The 24,117-nt window shown below is 44.8% G+C and overlaps 1 protein-coding gene across 1 annotated transcript in view; it reads right to left on the bottom strand.

Moving 5' to 3' along the window:
* FAAP100 (FA core complex associated protein 100) overlaps positions 1-24,117 on the bottom strand; it is a 347,891-nt gene that overhangs the window by 132,955 nt on the left and 190,819 nt on the right. The gene's annotated exons all lie outside the window — the stretch shown is intronic.

Raw genomic sequence — 24,117 nt, 5'->3', positions numbered from 1 at the left:
CCAGATTTAATTTTGGAGACAGATTCAAGCCTTTTTGGCTGGGGAGCTTGTTTGAATCAAAAGGAGATAGGTGGCAGATAGTCTTGGGAGGAAAGTCAAGGCCATATAAATGGAAATGAAGGCAGGTCTTTTTGCTCTAAAAACCTTTGAGGAACTGCAGTGTTTTGTTGAAAATAGGCAATGTGCCAGCTGTCCATTATATAAATCGATTCGGTGGCAGCAAGTCAAAGAATTTGACTCAGGTTGCAAAGGAGAATTCCTAGTAGCAAATGAACAAATGAGGAACACACTTGAAAGTTTTAGTGAGTGTGGGCAACTTTAATCCCGATTTAATCAACAAATATTAGGGAACGGTGCTGCCCAAAATACTTACGAGCGCTAAATATTGCACAAACTGAAAATCTACAAATGATTTAATTGGCTATAGGAGTGGACTACAAAAACAATCCACAGTCCGCTACAGAGTATGATGTTTGACAACTAAGCTCGTCTGAACAACTCCATATAATATTTGAAATCTAAAATGTTTGTCCCACAAAAAAGTGCAGTGCAGAGAGGTGGTGCAGGAATCAAGGCTACTTCATAACATGCTTTGGCTACATTTGGTTTTCCGCAAGAGAACCAAAACAAGATAGCTTTGTACCACGCTTTTTGGAAATGACAGTAGTGACATCATTTAGCACGGATAATTGCAAGCTAGATACCCCAGGGAGGCAGTATACAGACTTCAACTAAGCCAGCTAGCTGAACAGTTCCCCAGCACAGCTGAGACCTTTCATGTTTTTTGTGTCAGAGTCTGGTCTGTACTGTGACTGCAACAATCAATTGTGATAAAATATAGTGGATCTTAGCAAAGGAATGTTGATAGCCGAACCTTGAAATATATTGATGATGTATAACCCAATGTGTGAAAACCAATTTCAAAACAGATAACAATTCAATAAACAGATTTAAACAAAAAACAAAAAAATGAACACAGAGACCCTCTAGAAAGTGATCGGGAAGTGGAAGATGCATTATAGAACGTGATGAGAAATGAAAACCAGAGGCAGTTGCAGGGCACATGACTTCTACAGCTGAAAACAGGCCTAAACACAGGTCTGAACTCACAAGAGCAACCAATGCAAAAACGTCAGAGCTCATTTAACAGGCAGGAGGTGATTCTGTGGCCCAAGACGAAAGAAGGATTTCTGATCTGTGGCCCAAGACGAACGAAGGATTTATGATCTACCTTCCCCAGAAAAACACCTGAAATGGGCTTGGGAATTAATGAAGAGTGCACTATGTGAAAGGCACTGGACCTAATTTGGAGAATAGTGGTGTAGGAACTCTCTTATCTACCTGCGCTGGAGGTTGTATCTGAAGTTAGATCTCGTGTTTCGGCATGCCTTCGAGAGTGATATTCCTGACAGCCCTGAAAAAGCTGCCATAGCTAGTTTCCGCAGAAGGTGGGAGATGTGCTTTTGGAGTGCATGGGCCGAGTCTACATATGAGTGATGGTGCACGCAGTCAGTTGACAGATTGTGACTGAGAGTGACAGTATATATAGATTATGTCTGAATGCTCCAGGCCGAATTAAACAATTACTGTAGGAGATCCGGAAAAGCTATGGTGAAGGGACATGTTCACTGCTGGGTGTTGGTCTTAGTCTTCACCCAACTGCAAGGGGGCAGCGCGATCTTCCTCCTGAAGGACTACAGGATGCCATAATCTTAACATGTCCTCATCCCAACAAAAGCAGAAAAAAACAAGCTGTGGACAAGAATAATGGTACTCTGGATCGAGCCTTTAGCATTCATAATTCACAACCTCTGCAGTGTAAAAAAAAACTCTGGACGTGAACAAAGGTCACCTGAAACCCAGATCCACTGAACGCCTGCCTACTTGGTAGATGATGCATGTCTTATCACCATTGCAGGCCTAGTAAAAAAGATGGAGAGGTAGGGCCGAGGAGAGGCCTTTACATTAACTAAGTGCAAGACATAGATTCCAAAGCAAGAATCCAAGGCCTGCCTGATCAACTGGTGCAACCCACCAGGATTTAGGAGGATTAAACCCCCCTGTCCACATCAGCATGTTTCGATCCTTGTGCACCAGTTTGTTATCAACCTTAGGTGAGGTGAGAAGACCACTAAAATCCACGAGAGAGGAGATTTTGGTACATCATTTCAGAGTAGCTGAGGGTTGCTACAATAAAAAATGAGAGAATATATGTTCAACTGAATAACTGTGTGGCCCAACTATTTTGATGGCTGTACTGGTCCTTTAAATAAACACTTTTAATTAATGCCTCATGATCCAGCACATCGGTCCAAGACCAGCCCTCGGATTAGGAGTCTCTACATTAATGAGACAAACACCAGAGTGAGATACATATCCTAAATCTTTATTCATCAATGTAGTGAGACTTCCTTTAACCACATAACAAGTTGAAGGCGCTAGGATATAAAATAATGAATTTCAGAATTCAACTAGGAAAAAGAGAGCCAGGGAGAGAAATAGAAAGACACACACAGCCAGCATTCCAACTCATGATGTCTGCCTGTTTCATCTAAGGTAAGTGCCAATAACACTATGGGCCCAATTCTGATGCGGGTTGGAAAGCATTACCACCCAGGGCCTGATTCTGATGCGGTTAGGAAGGCCTCCTAATGGCATTTGCTCATTCCAAATAGGATCGGGAGCGAACCAGTGCCCAATTATGATGCAGTTAGGAACATGTGCTCCTATTGAAGTCAATGGGAGTCCAACCAAATCGTATCTGGAAGCATCCGGATGCATCATACTTGGTCGGTTGGACTCTCCCAATCCGAGTGAGACGGAAACCATTTCCAACCCGATTCGGTCGGGAAGCATTTCCAACCTGCATCAGAATCAGCCCCATAGTGTAAGGGAGGTGGGGTGCACGTAGTATGAACAAAACGCTACAGAACTGGAATTACCAATATGAATTATCTCAATCTAGTATTCAAAGATTTCAGTCAGTTACACCCCAAATACAATAATACTCCATAAGTGGTATTACTAGTTGTCCAACAACACCTAAAACTGAAGTAAATACTTCATTACAACCAAGTGTGTTTCTCTGGGTGTTGGTTGAACTACGGCACAAACACCAATACTACCCCCATACCAAAGAGTGATCTAATTCTAAACAACCTGCTAGACATTTCCAAAGATGCAGTTTTTTTGGCTTTTCCTATCCCAGGTGATTGGCTCATGCACACAAGTGAGGTGTTGTTTCTATTAGAAGCCTGGGAACACAAGGTGGAAGGACATTTGCTGTTTCCTATGAACTCCATAACTTTTCATCCTACTTAGGTCTCGCAGACCAGACCAGAGATTCGCTTTTACTCTCTTGTCCCCGAACAAGTGACTTTTTTTGTTGTTTTTATTTTGCAATCCCAGTACTTTGTTCTGGCCTATTTTGACTGTATCCCACTAGCGAAAGCGCTGTGTTCAAAAACATTATTCAAGAGGCACACTTGTTTACCTGTGCCATCTTAGTGGTGGTCATTAAACACATGCCACAGCAGGGTGTGCCCATGCCCAGGTCCCGTTGAGGCCAGTCCTCACAGACACAATGGGATTGTCATTTACAATGCCAATAGCTCTAAATTAAGCCAAGGCGAGACCTATTGCATTTCCAATGCTTGTTACACTGTGTTCTAATCCACAAGACACACCATTTGGACTCCTCTAGTTTTCAGAAATGTGTGGGTTTGGCTAGTTTTTCATGGGGGCCAGCACACCTGGCGACAAAGACGGCATACAACCTGCACCACAGAAGTATATGTTATCCAGTTATCATTTCCACTCCTCCTATGGTCGTGAATAGGGGCCTTCCCTGTCCTGTGTGACAGTCTACCCACACACGTGGATACCATTTTTATCTGGAGAGGTGCGTCAAGGCAACATGGTAGGAAATTTGTCACAAGCTACTTAATTTGTCTATATTGTTTGCTTTCAAATGTAAATCAATGGTCACAATAAACACATATTGAAAATAATGCTCACAGAATCATTTAGCATTGTGGGAAAATCAAAATACATGCTGTATAAATACACCCTATTGCCAAACTCAGATTTTAGGGGGTATTTCTAATATACAGATCCATCCTTCACATCCAATCTATATTAATTGGATTAATTATGAAGTGGTGCATAGTTACTACAAAATGAAAAATCATTTTATCTCTCGTTCAACTGATGCCTTTAGGTTTTAAATACAAATACAAATACCATATAAATCCCTGTAACCTAAAGAGTCCGTTGAACGTTACATTATTTTATTTTCATAGATTGGCCTTCAGTGTTAAAATGTACAGATATAACCTGGATGTTTCCCTTTTTGTCCCACTTACACTCACTATTTTTTATTTCAATGATTAGTTTATTTGGGAAAACCTTAAGTAATCTAAACTAAAGACCCCACCTGCTGAATTCAAAAGTGCGCACACTTTTCAGAAATGTATAGATTTTGGGCTCAGCCTTCGGTTTCATGCCGTTTCCCTCACAAATTGCAAGTAGGTAGAAACCACAAACATCTGAAAGATTGACCATCACTTAAAACCAGTGGACAAAAAATTATTTCCCCACATATTTCTGAAAGCTGGCAAGAGGATATTCTTAGCACAACAAACCTGTTAATAAACACACACTTTCTTGCATAACACTTTTTCTGAAAAAGAAAAAACAAACAGAATTTTGCTATATGTTGGATATTTTTTTCAGGGCCCTCCAGGGCAAATCACAAACCTCTTACAATCCTCAAACTGTTGGGAAATCAGAACTGAAATCTGACCTGGATATTTTTTTGTTGAAAAAGATTATGAGCCACAGCCTACCCTAAATATCCAAAAGGGATGTAGTGGAAAGCAGCTTAGCAGCAAAGTGGTTAAATAACAAATCACTGGCTGGCAAGATATAAGGTATCCATAGTAATGTCATCCATAATGTCAGTGGTAAGGGGATCTGTAATGTCACCAGGGTAGCCATCAATATCATTTTAATGACATCTGTCATATCATGTGAGAGGTCATGCACAACTGATGGGTAAGTTACAGTGTCTTATGGCGGGGTGTGAGTTATGGTTTCCATAGTTAACCATAACTGGCTAATTTCACGATATTTTCAGTTTTATTTTTCAACCAAATCTTCACGTTGTGTGTTTTAAGGGTATATTCGTTTTTATGTGCATTCATTTTCACTCTCCTGTTTCTCTCTCTCTCTTGTCACAGGCTCAAATACTATTAAAATATTCCAGTGTATCAATGATTTTGTCTGAGATGCTTGTTTAATGTGAGATTTGGATCATTCTAATCTAGTGCTTCATTCATCCATGTTGATAAATTATGTAAATGAGCTGGACAGTAATATTACTAAGTGGCAAACAATTGTTTATACTGCGTTCTATATAAACGGCAAGCATTTTTATAATTAGACATATATGCATGGTACACTGGATAGTATTGAAATTATCAACACAGGGTTCAATAGATCTGCTTTCTGAACACTAAATACTTTTTTCAGGCAACTAAAAAATTAATGTTTTAATAATTGTGCGTGAAAACCTTTCATGCCTATGTCATCTCATGGCCACCAAGTGACAAAGAGGCATAGTGAGTGTGAATGGACTTCTGAAACTTACATTAGACTTACATTAGAATCATATTACAAACTACAAATAACAAAGGAGCAAACCATTTTATAGCCCAGACTTTTTAACACTACATCAGGAGGTTGGGTTTATTTATGCCGCTCACTTCCCCTTAAGACGGTGCGCAGGTGTTTGAGGATCACTGTACCACAGGATCAAATTGTAAGTAGAATAAATAATGAGAAAAGCTAGTCTGGAGGATGCGAGTGAAAGCGATATTGTCAAAAAAGCACCATTAATCCTTGGTCTGGTGTTGGCATAACTTTCATAGCTTAAAGTAAAGAGGACCTGGGAACAAAATAAAAATTAAGGGGCAGAGTCAAAGAACAAAAATGTGAAATAACAGATGATAACAGGTGCAACAACCAACTTTAAGGTTAAAAGGGAATGCCTAGAAGTCGAGAACAGCAACATTTTCTGGGCTCTACCATCGGTGATAAGGTTTAGTAGTCAAGAGACATGACGCAGATTAGCACAGGGCAGAGCTGCAATGAAACACTAGGAAAGGACTTTCAAATGCAATGATGTATCTAGAAGAACTAAGGCTAGAACTGTACATAAAACTGTATTCCCAAGGCATAATAGGGATGTAAAAGGCAGACAATGAAGACACAGAAAAATAAGAGCATCAATGCCTTTGAAATCTGGTGTTGGGGGCGACCACTATGAATTCTCTAAACACGATCAAATAAAGCCAGAGCTTTAATTATAACCACTGAATCTCTCATATTTTGAGCACATCATGAGAAGACCCAATGTCCTGAAAAATACTGTGATGCTACGAAAAAGAGGAAGAGAACGACCAGAAGCAAGGAACCTTTAAGAAGTCTGAGAACCAAAAAAAGAAGGCCGGGCATTCTGGTGACGCTCTATCTCTGGGGTCGCTGGGCATTCAATTGCAAGCTAACAGTGGCTCTCAGGCAGAGGTTAGGTAGCTGGGACATGATAATTGCCTGTCAGCTGGTCTGACAATATGAAGCTGTCCGAATGCTAGGGCACCACTGTAAAATACCACCTTCTGAAAATGTGTTTTTACTTTTTTACCTTTTTTTTCTGTTTGCTTGGTTCATTCTTTTACTACTTCTTGTCGTCTTTCTCTCCTTTATTCTTTCAATCTTAGTGTTCCTAAAGTTCTTTAATTTTTCTTCTGCTTCCTTTAACTCTTTCTCTTTTCTCCTCTTTCTAGCTTTTACAACCACTTTCCTTTTCTCCTTTATTTGCCCTGCATTCTTTCTGCTTTTTTTCCAATTATTTGTTTCCTTCTTTGGGTTTTTTTTCTTTCTCTACTTGTCGCCTTTTTCCTATCCTGTTTCTAACTTGTTCCTTCCTCTTTCTTTCTTATCTCCCTTATCTGTTCCTTGTCCTGTTTTCTTTTTTGCTCTTCCTTCTTTTGTTCTTAAATTTTCTACTTTTTTCTTCCCCTCATTTAACTTTCACTTACATTTTTCCCCTTTCTTTTTCTCACCTACTCTTCTTATCTCTTCCATTCACTTTCTTTCTTGCTTTTTCTGTCTACTTTTATACTTTTTTGTTTCTTTGACTCCACATTCTCAGCTTTGTTTCTACTCTTGCTCCTTTTCTCCTTTATTTCTTAATTTTCTTTGTTTTCACTTCTTTCTGTTTCTTTTTCTCGCTTTCTCTTTAATGTTTTCCCTTTCTTTCATTCTATATTTCTCTTCCTCAGTCTCCTTTCTCTCCTGTCTTTTTGTCTCATTCTCTCATGTCTTTCTCGCTCTCAAATAGAAGTTTATTCATGATTTGGAACTCCTAGGAGGTCCACATAAAACAAAACAAAATACAAGGTACACACACAGTAAGTTAAAACAGGATCTCAAAGCCTGATGTACGATTTACTTCCCTTCGGTAAAGATGTATCTGGTAGAGACGATTCTAGCTGTAGATTCCTTAACGTAGAATTATCCCCAAGCGTGAGACTGGACCCAGAAATTTTTGCCACAGCATCCCTGTAGCACCGGGGGGGACGGCGCCACGCGACTCCGCCCAGGCGTCGGCTGCGTATATGACATCAGCGAGGTCACATAAGTCCCACCTCGGCGTGCCTACGTCAGTTTTCTTCGGAGAACTTTTCAGCGCCACAACGTGGAGCCATCAGACAAAACTGGGAGTTTGGGAACAGTGTGCGAAAGAGCAGAAAAAGTGGAAAAAGAATGGTGACGAGCAACACCATATGGAGCAGTGTCAACACTGCAGCAGCCAAAGGCAGGGAAAAGAAAAATAACAGAGCACAGCCCTGAGCAGCCAACCTGCCAGGATGTAGACAGCCCCCTCTGGAGACAAGAAATACATGCAAAAATGTCAAGACAACATACAGCAGGACCACAACCTTAACGAAGGGGAATTGGTGTCAAGACAAACAAGAAAGACAAATCTCCGGGGGAACCCAGCACAGAGTGTGATAAACCAACCCCCCACCCCAAGGAACAAGGGCATGGTGAGATGACCCCAACCTAGAGGGTAGCAGAGGGACCAGAACCCTTAGCAACCAAGAGGAGAGGAAGGGGAGGGAAGAAAGTGAAGGTAAGCCCCTAACCTGGACCAGAGCAGAGGGGGCACAGGAGAACTTATAAATCCATCCTCCAAAGTGTCAAAGAGGAGGAAGGAACAAGAAACAGAACAAATCATTGCATTAAAAGAGTGAAAGAATGCACTCACAGAAGATATAGCCACCCCGGGAGGCGAGTGCAGAAGACCAAGCCACAGGCCCTCGCAGAACAGGGAGGAAGGATGGTCCGTGAATGAATCTGCGGCTAGAATCGTCTCTACCAGATACACTGTAACCGAAGGTAAGTAACTCGTACATCTGATTGAGACTACTAGCCGCACATTCCTTAACGTAGAATAGACAACCTACCCCTACCCACGGGGAAGAAGGGTCTGTGAAAGGTCCCCACCGGCCTGGACATAACAGAGGGTCCCACAGGGGACCAGTCCAACGGACAAAGCGAGGAATCTCGCCCCCGCAGGCAAGGGGAACCCCCACAGCAGAACACCACTGATCCCACGGGAGCGGGGGAAGAAGAAAAGGAGAAAAGAGGAAGCCCACTCCCACTCAACAGATGAAACAAGGCAAGGCAAGGAGAGGCCGAAGCAACCCATGTCCTTAGAGAGCAACAGAACCCCCATCCTGGGCAAAGAAGAGGAAGAAGATCAACCCAGAGGCTCCAAGGAGACAAGGGAAAAAGAAGGAAGAGCAGCCCGGGGCACCCAGGAAGAACGGCAGGCAGCGCCTGAAAGAGGGAGGAACACAAGAACCCTCCCAGCCCCCAGGACAGCAAACATGAGGGCGAAGAAGGCCCGGACACATCACAGAGAGGGGTACGCACACATGAGCCAAAAGGAAGCAGAACCAGAGTCACAACGCCAGGCTGCAGACAGCAGATCAGGCCTGGAGAACAGCGCAACAACCCCGGAGAAGGACACCTCGGGTGCCACCAAGGCATTCCCATTCAGCAACAAGGAAATTGCACCTGCAAGTGCATAAGTGCCACGGAGAGCAGAGACCCCAAGGCAACCACAACTCCCCAGCACATAACGAGCTATATAACAACCATTACCCAACATAGGGTATGTTAGTCCCCAACATGGGAAACCTCTTAGGAAGAAACTTTCGCAGCAGAGGTAAACAGAAAGAGCTGCGGGGAAAAAAAAACAGCAGAAGGCTTGTCAAGCGGCTAAGAGAAAAACAGGAGGCCTAGGCTCAGGGCCAACCTGGTGTGAATAGCCTACAACAAAACACACACAGTCAAGAAGGGCCGGCCAGCAGCCAACAGAGCCACAGTCCCAATAAAGAGGACTCTCAGGCACATGAAGCACACAGATCACACAACGGGGGCGACTCACCCAAACAAAAGAACAGCTCACAAAATCCAGACCAACCCACAGGTCACTGAGGAGCAGAAGAAGGAGGAGGAGAAGGAGGAAGAGGAGGAGGAGGAGAAGGAGGAGGAGGAGGAGGAGGAGGAGGAGGAGGCCGAAGCCCCGCCAAGAACCGCTGGATGGCTGATCTGCCGGGTGGTGGAACAAAAGGGTGCCATCAAAGGGAGGATCTACCAGCCATTCCAGGACATTTTCTCAGAACACACTGTCCTGAAGCCAAGCATGGCAGCGAAGGGCAACCGAAGAATCCATGGCACAACCAAGCACCTCTGAAAGGTCAAGAGCGGAGCGAAGAATAAACGCCGCCAGCTTCCGGCCATCTAATGCATGGTGCCGCAAGTCAACTGGGTTGCTCATTCTTAGTTGGCAAGTCAACACCAGCACCCTCCTGAAAAGCTGCAGATCCATTGGAATCACAAGCAAGATGTGGCCCTAGCCAACACACATAAAGTGTTAAGGGCCCACAGAGCAAAACTGGTCTAAGCAAACATATTGCGACCCCAAGAGTCCAGCCAGCGGTCCTCCCGTGAAGGTGGAGCCAACAGCGATGGCAGGAAAGGAAAGGCGGTCCGCAAAAGGGGACCACTGGTAGAGGGAAAGACACACCGGGTCACGCGGCGCTGGAAGGTGCCGGTGCAGAGGGTGTTGGGGCACCGGATCGCCCGTGGCGGGGCGCCCCCAAGTCCCCGTCAGAGAAGAATGGAGCAAACCCTCAAAGGACAGCAGCAGCTCCCTTCCACCAGAGCCCTGGTGAAGAACCTCTAAAAGATGATCCGCAGGGAAATGGGCAGCAAGATCCCCAATGCGCAAAATTCCCACAGCCGTGGTAACAGCACGAACGAAGGCCGCACCCGCCTCCGTAGGGTCCCGCGGCAGAAAAAAGCAGCTCCTCCGTGGGCAATGGCTGCCAACTAAGGCGGTCATCCCCTAAACCAAGCGGAGAGGGGAAGGGGCAGGCCCGGAAAGGAGAAAGAGGCACCGAAGAGTTGGGGACCTGTGGTTCCTCCGGTGAAAACTGCGGCCACGGCAAGGAGCCGTCTTTTGATGACGTCGGGGAAAAAGCCACGACGCGGCGGCCCGTCTCCGGCGAGAACTACACCAGCAGGCGCCCAACCTTTGGGGAAGAGGGGGCGTCCGAGGACGAATCCACGACCTGACGCCTGTCCGCTTCTGTAGAGTCCGCAACCTGGAGAAGGGCATCGTCGTCGTCCAACACCACAGGAGACGCCTGACAGGCCTCCACATGTCACACGGCGCAGGGGACCGGGGCTGGGCTGGAGCCGAGGTGGCCAAGGGACGGCGCCAGAATGGCGCTGACTCAACCTCCGACGAGGCAGCCGCCTGCATGAAGGGACGAGAAGCACCTGGAGAGCGACAAGGAGCTCCCGCCAGCCTTAACCCATGGGGGGACGAGAGGGGTCCACCGACCCCCATGGCGGCACCAAGGCTGACTCGACCTCCAGTAAGGCAGCCGCCTGCGTGTAGGGACGAGAGGGACCCGGGGACTGACAAGGATTCCCCCGCCAGCCTTGACCCATGACGGGACGAGAGGGGTCTGCAGACCTCTGTGGCGCCGTAACGGCGTCACCTCAGCCTTAGACAGAATCGCCACCTGTCTAAAGGGCTTAGGGGGCTTGGGGATGTGACCCGAGCCCCGGCGACCTCCCGAGACACCATAGGGGCTCCCGCAGGAGTTTGCGGTGAAGCAGAGGCGCCGTGGTCCGAAGGAGGGACTCCCAAAGGGCCGCACCCCAATGGCACCACATCCTCCGAGCCAGGATCCGAACCAATCGGCGCCAGAGCCGCCGGCAATGCTGCGGAGGGCTCCGCACAGTGCAAGGGATCTGTCAACGTCCCAGGAGGTGAAGGAGGAGGAGGAGAAGCCAGGGAGGCCTGCAAAGCCGCCACATATGTCTCCATCTGGGCTCTCGACGCCCCCTCACCGGAAAACGGTGGATAGGGGGACGATACGCGGGCCGCATCACCCACTGAGAGCCCATGCCCCCAACAGACCGGAAACTAGCCCTCAGGGACAAACTGCGTCACTTACCAACAGGGGAGTGACGCTCTTGTGGCACAGGAAAGGGATGAGGACGATGACGGCCGCTTTGAAAACCTTTCTGCAGAAGCTGAGCGAGGTGACAATCCCGATCTGGACATGTGAGCCAAGAAAAGTTTCATCCGGCGTTCCCGCCCAGACTTCAGCTTTAACCGTTGGCACGCCTCGCAATCAGTGCAGCCGTGATCCTCCCCCAAGCACCACATGCAAATGAGGTGAGGGTCTGTCGCCAACATCAAGCGTCCACAAGACGAACACATCTTAAAGCCCGAAGGCATCGGCACACTATTCCCAAAACACATGCAAGAGCGAAGGAAAAGGCCTAATCAGGCTCGGAGCACGAACCGGATCCGCGTTGCACGTGGAAAAGGAAAAAAACTGACATAGGTGCTGGGGTGCCTCGCTGACGTCACGCAAGGGGACGACGCCTGGGAGGAGTCGCGTGGTGCCGTCACCCCGGCACGCAGGGATGCTGTGGCAAAAATATCCAGGTCCAGTCTCATGCCGGGGATAATTCTACGTTAAGGAATCTGAGGCTAGTAGTCTCTATCAGATACTCCCAATATCACCATCAACGGCATTCAATACAAATGCAAAAAATATTTTTAAAAGTTAAAAACATGAATACACAAGTTTTCATTTGGCAGTTTGAGCAATAAATACATGACATCAGCAGTCGCACGCCCAGAGATTCTTAAAAAGAGGTTTCTCAGCCACTTACGTAGATATAGCAGCAAGGCAGGACATATAAATGAAATAGGTTTCAAATCCTGGCTTCCACTTTAACAAACGTGAGGATGTGCTTGACGTACCTTACCATTCACATGTTAAAATATTCAGCAGAACAATATTTAGGGGAATTAGTGCCCAGAGACATCGAACCCTATGGCTTTTCTCGCTCTCCTTTGTTCTCTCTTCTTTTCTCCCTCACTCTTTCAGTGCCTTTCTCTCACCCTCCCTACTTTTATCACTCTTGATTTGTCTCTAGCACATGTTTTTCTATCCTTCTACTTTTTTCATTTGCTCTTTCTTTCTTCCTCCTCCTCTTCCACTCTCATACTTCAACTCTTTTCTTTCCTTCTCTTCTTACTATTTTTATCTTCCATACTCACCTTTTTCTTTCTCCCTCTCCTTTCTTTCTCACCCTCCTTTTTTCTTCTTCTCTGTCCTTCCTTTCCCTTTTATTTTCTCTTCCCTATTTCCTTATGTACTTCATTCCTTTTCCCTGTGTCTCTTCGCTTCAGTCTTCTCTAAGGCAGACTTAGCTTCTTAAAGAAATCCCTTTAAGAATGAATTTGCATGTCATTATTGACTGACCATATACTGTGGTCACAGAAAAGATATGTTTAGTTTTGGAGCACTATTAAGTCTGTATGTGCCTTACAAATTGCATTATTGCGAAAGGTCCTACTTAAGGGTGCAACAAGCATGTTAAAAATGAAAAATTCGGATTTGCTTGATTGTGGACATTAGCTAATGAACGTCATGACAATTTGATAGATAGATAGTGGACATCTCTTGGGTACCTGCTCTCTTAAGGGGAGAACTTTCATCCTAAGTGTTACTTCAAATGAGAACACAAGACCCAAAGGGACTCTTGTCTCTCAAAGGTTATGTTATGTTGATTTGCAGAGCACACTAATCAACAGAGAGGGTATTCAGGCACTTGAGTAGGTGTGTAGTTGTGTGGTCCCCAAGGTGCATGTATGAAGAGCCAGGTCTTCAGCTTCTTGCAGAACTCAAACATTGAGGCGGAGGCTCTGAGGTGTTGAGGGAGGTTGTTCATAACTTTGGTGTGATATAGGAAAATGAGCAATCTCCAGTTGAGCTATTGAGGATGCAGAGAGTGTTTACCCATGGAGAGTGAGGCACAGCATAGGCGTCTGTTGGGTTGGTGAAAGTGTATGCGATTGTTCAGGCATTCTGGCCTTTGTATATGTGTGTGTGAGACATTTGAATTGGCTGTGCTTCTGACTGGGGACCCAGGGAAGCTTCCTCAGGTACCGTGTGATGTGGGTGCAGTATGGGAGGTAGAGTTTGAGTCTTGTAGCTGTGTTCTGAATAGTCTGGAGTCTGTGTAGATATTGTTTGGAGATTCAGCGCTGAGTGTTGCTATAATCCATCCTGCTGGAGATGAGTGCTTGTGTGATGGCCATTCTGATGTTCTGAGGCAACCAGTTGAAGATTGTTCAAAGCACGTGTAAGATGTGAAAGCAGGAGGTGCACGCTGCTTTGACTCGAGCCTTCATGTTGAGCTTGTAGCCTATTATGATCCCTAGATTTCTTTCGTGGTCTGTTGGTCTTAGCACCGACGGCCACCAGGCAGAGTTCCATGGGAAGGTCTTGTTGCTGAAGACCAGTACTTCAGCCTTGTCGGATATGATCTTCAGGCAGTTGGTTCGCATCCATTCTGCTACCATGGTCATGCAGTTGGTGAAGTTGGTTCTGGCAGTGGTTGTCTTATCCATCAGGGAGAGGATGAGTTGGGTGTCATCGGCGTAGCAGATGACAGTGATGTCTTGTGATCAGATGATGTTGGTGAGCAATGCCATGTATATGTAGAAAAGGGTTGGGCTGAGGGAGGATCCCTGTGGGACTCGGCATATCAGTGTCTTGATCTCTGATTTGAAGGATGGCACCCTGGCCCTTTGGGTTCTTCCTGTGAGGAAGGAACAGATCCATTTCAGAGTGGATCCTTGTATGCAAACCTCTTAACGTCTTCTGATGGGGGTGTTGTGAGAGACAGTCTCGAAATGTCATGCAGAGGGCAAGCAGGATAAGGCTTACTTTTCTTATCAGTCCAGTATGATTTGAATGCCGTTGGTGGCCGCGATGAGTTCTGTTTCGTGCTGTGTTTCTTTCTGAATCCTGATTGAGTGTTGTCTAGAAGAAGGTGAAGTTCAAGGTGTATTGTGAGTTGCTTGCTGATGGCCTTCTGATCAATTTGGCTGGATAGGGGCACAGGGAGATGGGTCGGAAGTTGCTAGATTGATTCAGGTCGGCATGGGGCTTCTTGAGGAGGTTGTTGATTTCTGAAAGTTTCCATTCATATGGGAAAGTGGCGGATTTTATGAAGGTGATGACGATGTGGATCAGAATGGTGCTGATTGGTGATGTTCACAGGTTGTAGATATGGCGGGGGCATGGGTCCATTAGGGCTCCTGAATGGATGGTCCACGTGACTGCCTCTGTGTTGTTTCTGGTGAGGGTTTTCCATTCAGTCAGGTTGCCATCCTGGTTGGGGGTTGGTAGGTTAGAAAGGAGTTCTCTGGTGTTGGGTTGGTGTGCAAAGTTCCTGTAGAATGTGTAGATGGTTGTGATTATGCTGTGGAAGTAGTTGGATAGGTGGCTGCAGAGTTGTTGGGAAGCAGAGATGTTGTCGACAGTGGTTAAGGGTAAGGTGAAAACTTTAACGATCAAACAGGATTCCCTGCAGCTGTGGGAGCTTCTTCTCTGCCGTCCACTAGCACTTCTTTTCTTGATGTCTCTGATTAGCTGGTTATAAGCGTCTGAGTGCAGCCTTGTAGGTAGCTCTGTATATGGTTTAGGGCTGACTCTCCATTTCCTTTCTAGCTATTCAAAGAGTTGTTTGGTATCTCCGATGTATTCTGTGTACCAGCTGGCTTGTTTGATCTACTATGCTTGTTGGGTTTGATGGGTGCGAGGGAGTACGCACAGTTCTTGATCCAGTTGTTGAAGCGGTTATTGTCCTTCACAAGGTCATCTGTGGGGCTAGGTTGATCCATGCAGATGGCGCTAAGCCAGCCTGTAGAGCTTCTGTGATTTTGCCCCAGTTGCGGCTTGAAATACTAAACCTGGTAGGGGTGTTGACATGATGTGTGTTGATTTGCAAGTGGATGAGTGGTGGAAATGTGGTCCAGTGTGAGTTGGTTCTGAGACAAGCTGGGTGTGTCCAATGTTGCTCAAGCGTTCGAGGAGTGCTGTGGAGCAGGGGTTGTTTTGATCTTCCAGGTGAACGTTGAGGTCACGGAGGAGATTGTAGACTCTGGAGTCGATGGTAAGCAGAGCGACAAAGTCGATGATTAGGTTGTTAAAGGTGACTCGTGGTCCGGGTGGTGGGTAGGAGACGGTTCCGTTCAGGGTGACGTTTACGTAGATTTGCAGCTTGAAGTGCAGGTAATTCCAGGAATGGGGTGGCGTTCTCTGTGGATGTTGAGCAATTGATGGATTCCTTGCAAATAATAGTGAGTCATCCACTTGGCTTTTGAAGGCGGTCCTGTCGAACGATCTTGTAGCCCGCTGGGATTGCGTTGGTGATGTCTGGAGCCGATGAAGGGTTGGGCCAGGTCTCTGTGATGAAGAGGATATTGGGTGCGTCGCTGCTCAGCAGGTCCCATATTCGGTTGCGTGTTTGATGAGTTATGTGTTGAGAAGTAGCATGCGAGTGGGTGTTGATGGGCGGGTTTGATGTAATGTATGGTATGGTGTGGTGGGGTGTAGGCATTGTTGGTCCTTGTGTGGCGTGTGATAGGAGGAGGTGTTGAGGACATTGTTAGTATTTGTGTATGGGGGGTGTGAGTGGGTGGCTGCCTGAGAACCAGCAGTGGGTGCAAGTGAAAGTTCTTTCCATGGTGTGAGGCATGGCAACATTTGGGGGAATGGCATCTGGGGTCTAGCAACTTAAGGAGTGCTACGGAATATCGCTTGGTGGTGATCAGATCAGCGTTCCTGGCGCAGGACGTGGTACAGGAATGGATGGGCTCGGTTTTAGTGCACCTTCGGAGTGTCAGCTGTGGGTCCGAGTTGCAGCTGCAATTAAGTAGGTACTGGAAGGGGGAGGAGTGCAGGGTGCCGTGATATCATTTCCTGTGATTATGGGTGATGGGAAATAAAGCCCTCTTGCTTGGCTTCTTCTTTTAAAGACTGTTTTGGCAAAAAGTCAATAATATCATTTTCTGTCCAAATGGGCGATAGGAAATTCAGGGATGTCACTTCTTGTGCAAGTGGATGATGGGTTACCCAGGGAGTCACTTCCTGTGCTGAAGGGTGATGGGAAATGAGGTGATTTATAAACAAGAACAAAGGGAGAAAACTGGTCCTTAGAGACCCCACAAGAAAAGATTTGCATTGCAGCTTTAGCTCATAATTTTAGTGTATATGTATGTTTGGGTACAAAAAAATAAAACATGTCACTTGAACTGAGTAATTGTGGGGATAACTCATATATTTACTCTTCATTGTTTGATAAAATGAGTATAATTGAGTGTGGTAGTACCAATGACCATCTTGAATTCATTGTGCACTATGAAAATGCCCATTATCAATATAATTATATGCAAACACCTGCATACATATGTCACTCTGTACTACGTACATGTAATAGGCCTGATTGGCAAAGTCACAAAATGATTCCTAGTTGGTATAAATGCTTTTAATATTGCCGAATTGTACACCATGACTAAGTACAATTAGGCGGTAATAAGCACCATACAAAAGTTGGGCAATGGGCAGATCAAGTCAGCATTTGATGTGTGAATTTGGGAATGCCCACAAACAAATGAGTTTATGAGCATTCACAGGCTCCTCTCGAACTCTTTCCCAACCTAGTAATACTCAGGAATGTTCTCCTCTCAAAGACAAAAGTAAATCCACTTCTATGGTGGGAAGCACAACAAAACCCCCCATACTTAGTAAGGTCTAGGAGAAGGGGTTCTCCATGGAAAAAAAATTCCCCTTGGGGGGAAAAACAAGGACAGTTTTTCCAGGATAGGAATGGTACTGAATGCATATGATTTCCCTATGGAAAATGCTACTGTCCAAAAAAGTCTCATGACTTTCCCAGAATTCCGCATGGAAATAAATCTGTGGCCGGTGCAGCTGTTCAGGAAAGATTTGTTTTTTTCAAAAAGTAGTTCATTGCACCGGTTTGTACAAATATTTGTACAGGTGCAGGTTCACTACTTTTGCGTGTATCAGCCCAAAGTGTGTGATAATTCCCTTGCTTGTATTGAAGAATTCAATCCCTTCAGAGTGTGCAGGAGGTTCAAGTTGTGCTAATTTTCACCTTTTGCAAAAGACTTTCCTGACTGCCCATCAAGTGAGGTAATTATCAGTCACAGGGCTACACTGGAGGGAAAGTTTGTGTGAAGTCAGCAAGGCAAACTAACTGGCCATGCGTTGGACGCACCAGGTGTGTCTAGACCAGAGGTCTCAACCCTTACTCTAGCAAGAATCACGTCTGATCATTGAAAACCACCCAGGGGTACAAGCTAATATAGGGATCTATGGAATTGGACTTCAGTTTTACATTCTGGTAAGCATTTCCTTCCACAACTAATCTGGCACCTCGCAGACAATTTATGGTAACAGAAATTAGAGCTGGCACCAAATAACACAACATGTCATTTAATGACTGTCACTTTTTGTGATATCAGACATGAAAAGAAGCCAATTTACTATAACATATTGTATTGTAGTATGAGTAGTCAAGATGGACCTGTGTATCTGGTCTTCCATGTTTAACATTAATTGCTGCACATCAAGCCTAAACTGGTACTTTGAAAATAGAAGCAGATCCCCTCATGGGAGGGGATGCATGAGCAGCGCATTGGGAATTGAAATGTTCACTTGTTAAGAGGGCAGCTTCAAAAACTGAGGAGTCAGGGCAAAGTAAAGTGAAACACCTCTCCATCAATAACAAGAGAGTCTTAGCAAACCCATGGCTGCACCATGTACCCCTTTAACCCTTGGAGTGTTGCTGTTTTATTATCCTTTCCTGAAAGAACTCACACATGAACACTGCTAAACTGAATCATAAGGCCTGATGGACAGGCTGATAAGACCCGTGGATCAAGTGCCTACTGAAAACACGTTTCAAATCTACGCACAAAGAAAAGCTGCAATGATGGGAAACCTTTTATTGAAAGAAGAAGCGGCCCCACCCAAAGGGAATGCCTCTGAGATCTCGCGTTCTTTTTTAGGTTTCGCCTGCACAGCGTTTGCACTGTGCTTGAGAAATCTATTGTTTTTAATACAAGCTCAAAAGGGAATTACATCCCGCCTCCTCTCTTTACTGGCATCTTATTAGTTCCTGTGCGTGCCACTTACCTCTCCTCCTTTTCTATTGGCTGTGGCATATTTTTCTGCATTTACCAATGCTTGTTCCTTGTCTGCTTCTTCTATCAGTTTCCCACCCTGAAATACTGTTAACATCCGCTTTGGTAGAACTATATCTTCACAAAGTTTTGCCTTTTACTCTTGCAACATAGTTATCTAACAATGTATCACCTAGAGAGATTAAATGATTTGCATAGATTCACAGGATGTTGCCTGGCGCCACCGAGACTCGATCCCTAGCTCACGAGTCAGCAGCTCTGGCTGCTGGGCCACATCCTCTCCACTCCCATGTTATCTGTCAGGGAGCTCATTCCTTTTACCAGACGATGATTGATGAAAGCAGCTCTTTATTCATTAAATAGGCGAAACCGATGCATTACCAAAACCTGTTTTTAGAACTTTCTTTTTGTGTTACGCTAGACAACGTTCCTATGGGTTCGACGGAGCGCCTCAACGCTGCATACGTTTGAAGTCATGTCATCTGATAGAACCTCAACAGTACTGACTGAGCTTTTTATTCTTCAAAGGTTTATTTATTGTAGGACAATATAGTTTCTGCACATAACACTACACTCTATAAATCACACAATACACAAGGATAGACCACTGTGCCCCACCTGTACGGAGCACCTTGAGAGTAGTTTTGCAGCGTGGTAGAGAGGAAATGCACCAGAGGTCAAGCTGGAGAGCGTTCCAGTGGAGCAGAGTAAATGGAAGCCACAAAAGAAAAACACATAGGGGTTGGGAACAGTAGAACCGGGCTCCTAACAGAATACAGAGTACAGTAGGGCAAGTCACAGAAGAGAGCTTCAGACATGTCAGAGCAGCTAGGGCATCAAGAGATCTGAATGTTAATATGAGAAGCTTGTACTGAGCTCTGGCAGGAAGACAGCCAACCTGATGCTGAAAGGGAAGGTGGGCAGATAAAGAGGAAGGCTGAAGGACACACAAGTAAAGTAGATAACTATGGTAATGGCAGAGAAAGAATATGTTGGAAGACTAATACGAACCCTATTTCATCAGTTAGGTTTCCTTATGACTAAGGACTTCATGAGCAATTTAGCAGCATAGAAGAGCAAATAGGGCAGCTTTTTCTAAATGTTTAATCGTTGGTATCTCACTCTGACTGATGTAGATAAACGGGACATTGGCTCTATTTTGAGTCAAAAGAAACGTCAATGTTTCTGGTGGACAGAGAAGGAGCAGCAACGTTAGGAGGAAATGACGACAGCGGAATTGACGAGTGAGGATGGGGTGGTAAAAGGAGGGGGGAATACAGCTTCCATCTTTGTTTGATGTGTCAAGCATAAGAGGTAACAAGGCCAGCCACTGCATGCCTGCGGGAGGCACCTGAGACAAGAGTATGAAGCGGAGGCATGAAAAGAAAATAGAGAAGGAGAGAAAACACTAACAAAGGAAATCACACTGGCCAAGGATAAGACGGGGGACTGACTGGGAGATAGGGGGCAATACGGTTTCCCCAAGCCCGATGTTTGTTGGGAGACCATTGAAGTAACTCCTTACACAGGTTTCAGTTGGAAGTATGTTTATTTGTAGTGACCTGGCATGATATTACAGCTCTTCATCCCACTCTACCAATGCCTCCTTTTCTCCGCCAACTGTCAGAGATCCTTATCTTATCAAGGTTCTGAAATTACATCATAAAGGTTATTTGACATGCCCCAAGCCCTACACTGTGCAATACCAATGTATAATGCTATACAACAATATGTAATGCTATACACAACCATCTTTCAATTCCTGGACTTTTTCGCTCGAAACCATTATTATTATTATTATTTCTGGTATTTGTAAAGCGCGACACTCATCCCATGGGATATCACGGCGCTGTAAAACAAAGGAGACTGCTGAGGACTGTGCTGGGGGATTAGTTTTTGGGGAAAAGGTGAGTTTTTAGTTTTTGGCGGAACTGAAGGTAGTTTATGGTGAGTCTGAGGTCTACTGGTAACTCATTCCACCTTTTGGCTGCCAGGTATGAGAAGGCGCGTCCGCCTGTCCTTGCCTTGTGGATGCGCTTGGATTTGGCAAGAGCTGAGTGATTCGATCTTAGGTTCCTGTTGGGGACGTAGAATTCCATTTTCCCTTGGAGGATAGTGGGGCCAGTTTTATGAAGAGCTCTGTGCGCGTGGCAGAGTATTTTGAAAGTAGCCCTCTGGCGCATCGGAAGCCAGTGAAGTTTCATGAGGCATGCGGATGCTGAGTCTCGCTTGCCTTTATTACAGACCAGTTTAGCTGCCTGATTTTGTAGGACCTGTAGGCGGGAGAACAGTTGTTCGTTCATCCCTTCGAATAGGGCGTTGCCATAGTCTAGGCGGCTGACCAGTAGGGCTTGAGTGACTGTACGTCGACAGTCCAGGGGTATCCAGGGGAAGATTTTTGCCAGGAGTTTGAGTATTGCGAAGCCTTTGCCCCAGAGTGATCGTATGTGGTCCTTCATGGACAGGGTGTCGTCCATGATGATGCCTAGATTTCTGGCGTGCTGTTTTGGGGTGGGGGCTGACCCCAGTGAGGGTGGCCACCATGTGGCGTCCCATGTAAGTTTAGCTCCTCCGAACAGTAGTATCTCCGATTTACCGGCGTTTAGTTTTAAGCAGTGGTTGCGCATCCATTGGGCCATTTCAGAGAGACAGCTGTGTAGCTTTTTCTTTGTTGTCTCCGACCCTTCATCCATTGTCACCATCAGCTGTGTGTCGTCGGCATAGGAACATATGCCGATGCCCCACTTTCTTCCAATGTCAGCCAGAGATGAAACATAGACATTGAAGAGAGTGGGGCTCAGCGAGGCCCCCTGTGGGACCCCACAGCCGATGGGATAGGGTTTTGAGTAGAACTGGCCCATGTGCACGGCCTGGGTACGATTGCTAAGGAATGATCTAATCCAGTTTAAAGCTGTAGATTGCACTCCTTTACTCAGGAGGGTGTTCAGTAGGCAATCGTGTGATACCGTGTCAAACGCTGCTGACAGGTCAAGCAGTATCATTGTTTTCAAGTGTGGCAATTCCATTGCTTTCATGGAATGTCCCAGAAGACTTTTGGCCCTCAAATAAAGTCCCAGAACTGGAATCACTATGTCATAATAACATGGATGGAGGTGACAACAATCGTAGAGGGCAAGGACCATGCTGAGCAACAGAAGACAGCAACCGAACGGTCAGAAACACTAAAAGCTGCACCAAAGATGCCATGAAATGAAGGGTGTTGAGAAGGATAAATATGTCAACTACATCCCATATGCTGATTGAGTTCTGATGTGATGTAGTTGGTAATTGGAAGCGAACATTCTGCGAGCAGTGGGTAGCCCAAGGTCTGACTACAGGAGATCAGCAGATAAGTAGGCCTGGGCAAAATTTTAATTAAGTCTGCAAAATTGGCGAGATTTTTGGTAATTTAATATAACTAAATTTACATGAGATTCCACCACCTCGCAGAATATCGAGGATAAAAAGATGTACTGTTCGAGTCATTTTTTAAGTGAAGTGCATTTAAGGCAGATTTCTTCAGTCTTCCATGTCCATCTATACAGAGAAAAGGTACTCACGTATTTAAATAAAAATTAAAGCATATAAATAAACAAGAATAATAAAAGTAGAAGAGAAGACTGTACAAGAAAGAATGAAGCACAAGAGATAACCAGAAATCAAGATAACTACATAAAACATAAACAGAAATCAAGATAACTACATAAAACAAACAACTAGCTAAAATAATTACAACAGCAGAAAACAATTCAGATTCAGTAAAATTACCAACAAACATGGAATTAAAAGGAAGCTCTGAGGAAGAAACTATTTCAAGTACAGTTTTCAGGCATTCACTGCCATTTCATATGTTAGATTCCCCGACAGTTGGACCAAGACGGGAAAAAAGGGGCATGGCTATAAACAATATTTAAAAGCAACATGTAAAAATGACAGATATGAATAAACGAGATTTGTTGCTTAACTTAGTGGGAAATGAAGTGGAAGAATTGTTAATAGCATTTCGAAAAGAACAAATCCAAACGTAGCAAAGCTGCATAAATATTAAAATGAATGCTTTAACCCACAACAAAACATTGATTTTGAAAAGTATACATTTTATACATCATGTTAAGGATCCGATAAAACACAGGTTGATTCAAAAACCAAGCTTAGAATATGAGTCACACTGTGAATTTTATAAATTCAACAAGTAAGCAATATTCATATGTATTATAGAGGGTTGCCATTCAACAGCATTTAGAGAAAAAGCTAAAAGAACCACTAGAATTGTCAAATACTGTATAAGTGGCCATCAGAAGCCAGAGCGGATCTCAAGCAAGGGGCATGAAAGATGGCCATCTCAAATATTAGAACACTTCAGTAAAATGTCAGTAAAAAATAATAGTAATGTAAAAAAAAGAAATCAGGCAAAGCATGTTACAGACGTGAACTGTTATTCCCTAATGTAAGAGCATGCCTAGCAATGGGCCAAAAATGTTAAAAATACAATAACCAAAATAATTTTGCTAATGTATTTAAATCAAATGTCAGGAGATAGAGAGGAGACTTTAAATAACTTATAAGAACGACAGAACAGAAACCTGATAAGCAGTTAAATGCAAAAATTGGATAAAAAGGGTGATTCTGATTTTTTTCCAGTACAAAGTATAAATTAACAATCGAACTTGAGGGTAGAAAAACAAATCAGACATCTGGGAGAAGAACATGAAAGAAACCAATTTACTGGACTGACAGAACATAAAGAAAACAGCATCAATTGGCCTCAAAGTTGGCCACCACACTACTATATTTGTGTCAGACAGTGAGGCTGCATATAAAATAATTTGAGCAACAGAATATGAAAACATGTCTGTCAAAATTACAATGTTGCTACAAAAAACAAGATTTGGGAGTGGAGAGGGAGTGCCCTTCGTGAGCACAGGAGGTGGATACGGCCTCCTCAGAAATTCATACAAAACCATAAAGATCCACCTTCCAGGGGTTCAAAGGAATGGGTTTCCTATCATGGTAGGGTGCACACAGTGTTTGCTTAAATACCCCTCACACACCAAAAGGGCCCTTGGTGTAATGCTTCATCATAGGGGTCTTCCCGCCCGCTGCGGGACGGGACGTGCTATGACCAGCGACTACGCAGGAGTACTGAAAATGCAGTACTATGTGTGATGAAGAGGAAGTGATAGGAAGGCTCAGGGGTGGATGCGAGAAGTGAGTTATAAAAAACACCTGACCTCGTAGACATAAGAAACTTTAATAGGTCGGGGAGGTTGGTGTTGTTAAAAAGGTAGTGCTGAGTAGTCCTGCATGTTATGTGCTGGTACTCCTAATCAAGTAAACATGTTTCGAAGCATAAAATCTTCTTCAACAAGACTAGAAATGATCCCTTCTGTATTCACTATGTTGCTATCAATTTCGTGCTAGAATGG

This window comes from Lissotriton vulgaris, chromosome 7 (assembly GCF_964263255.1).
Source record: "Lissotriton vulgaris chromosome 7, aLisVul1.2, whole genome shotgun sequence".
Classification (NCBI taxonomy): domain Eukaryota; kingdom Metazoa; phylum Chordata; class Amphibia; order Caudata; family Salamandridae; genus Lissotriton; species Lissotriton vulgaris.
The sequence above is the reverse complement of the archived record's forward strand: the minus strand, read 5'-3'. Positions and strand labels throughout refer to the sequence as shown.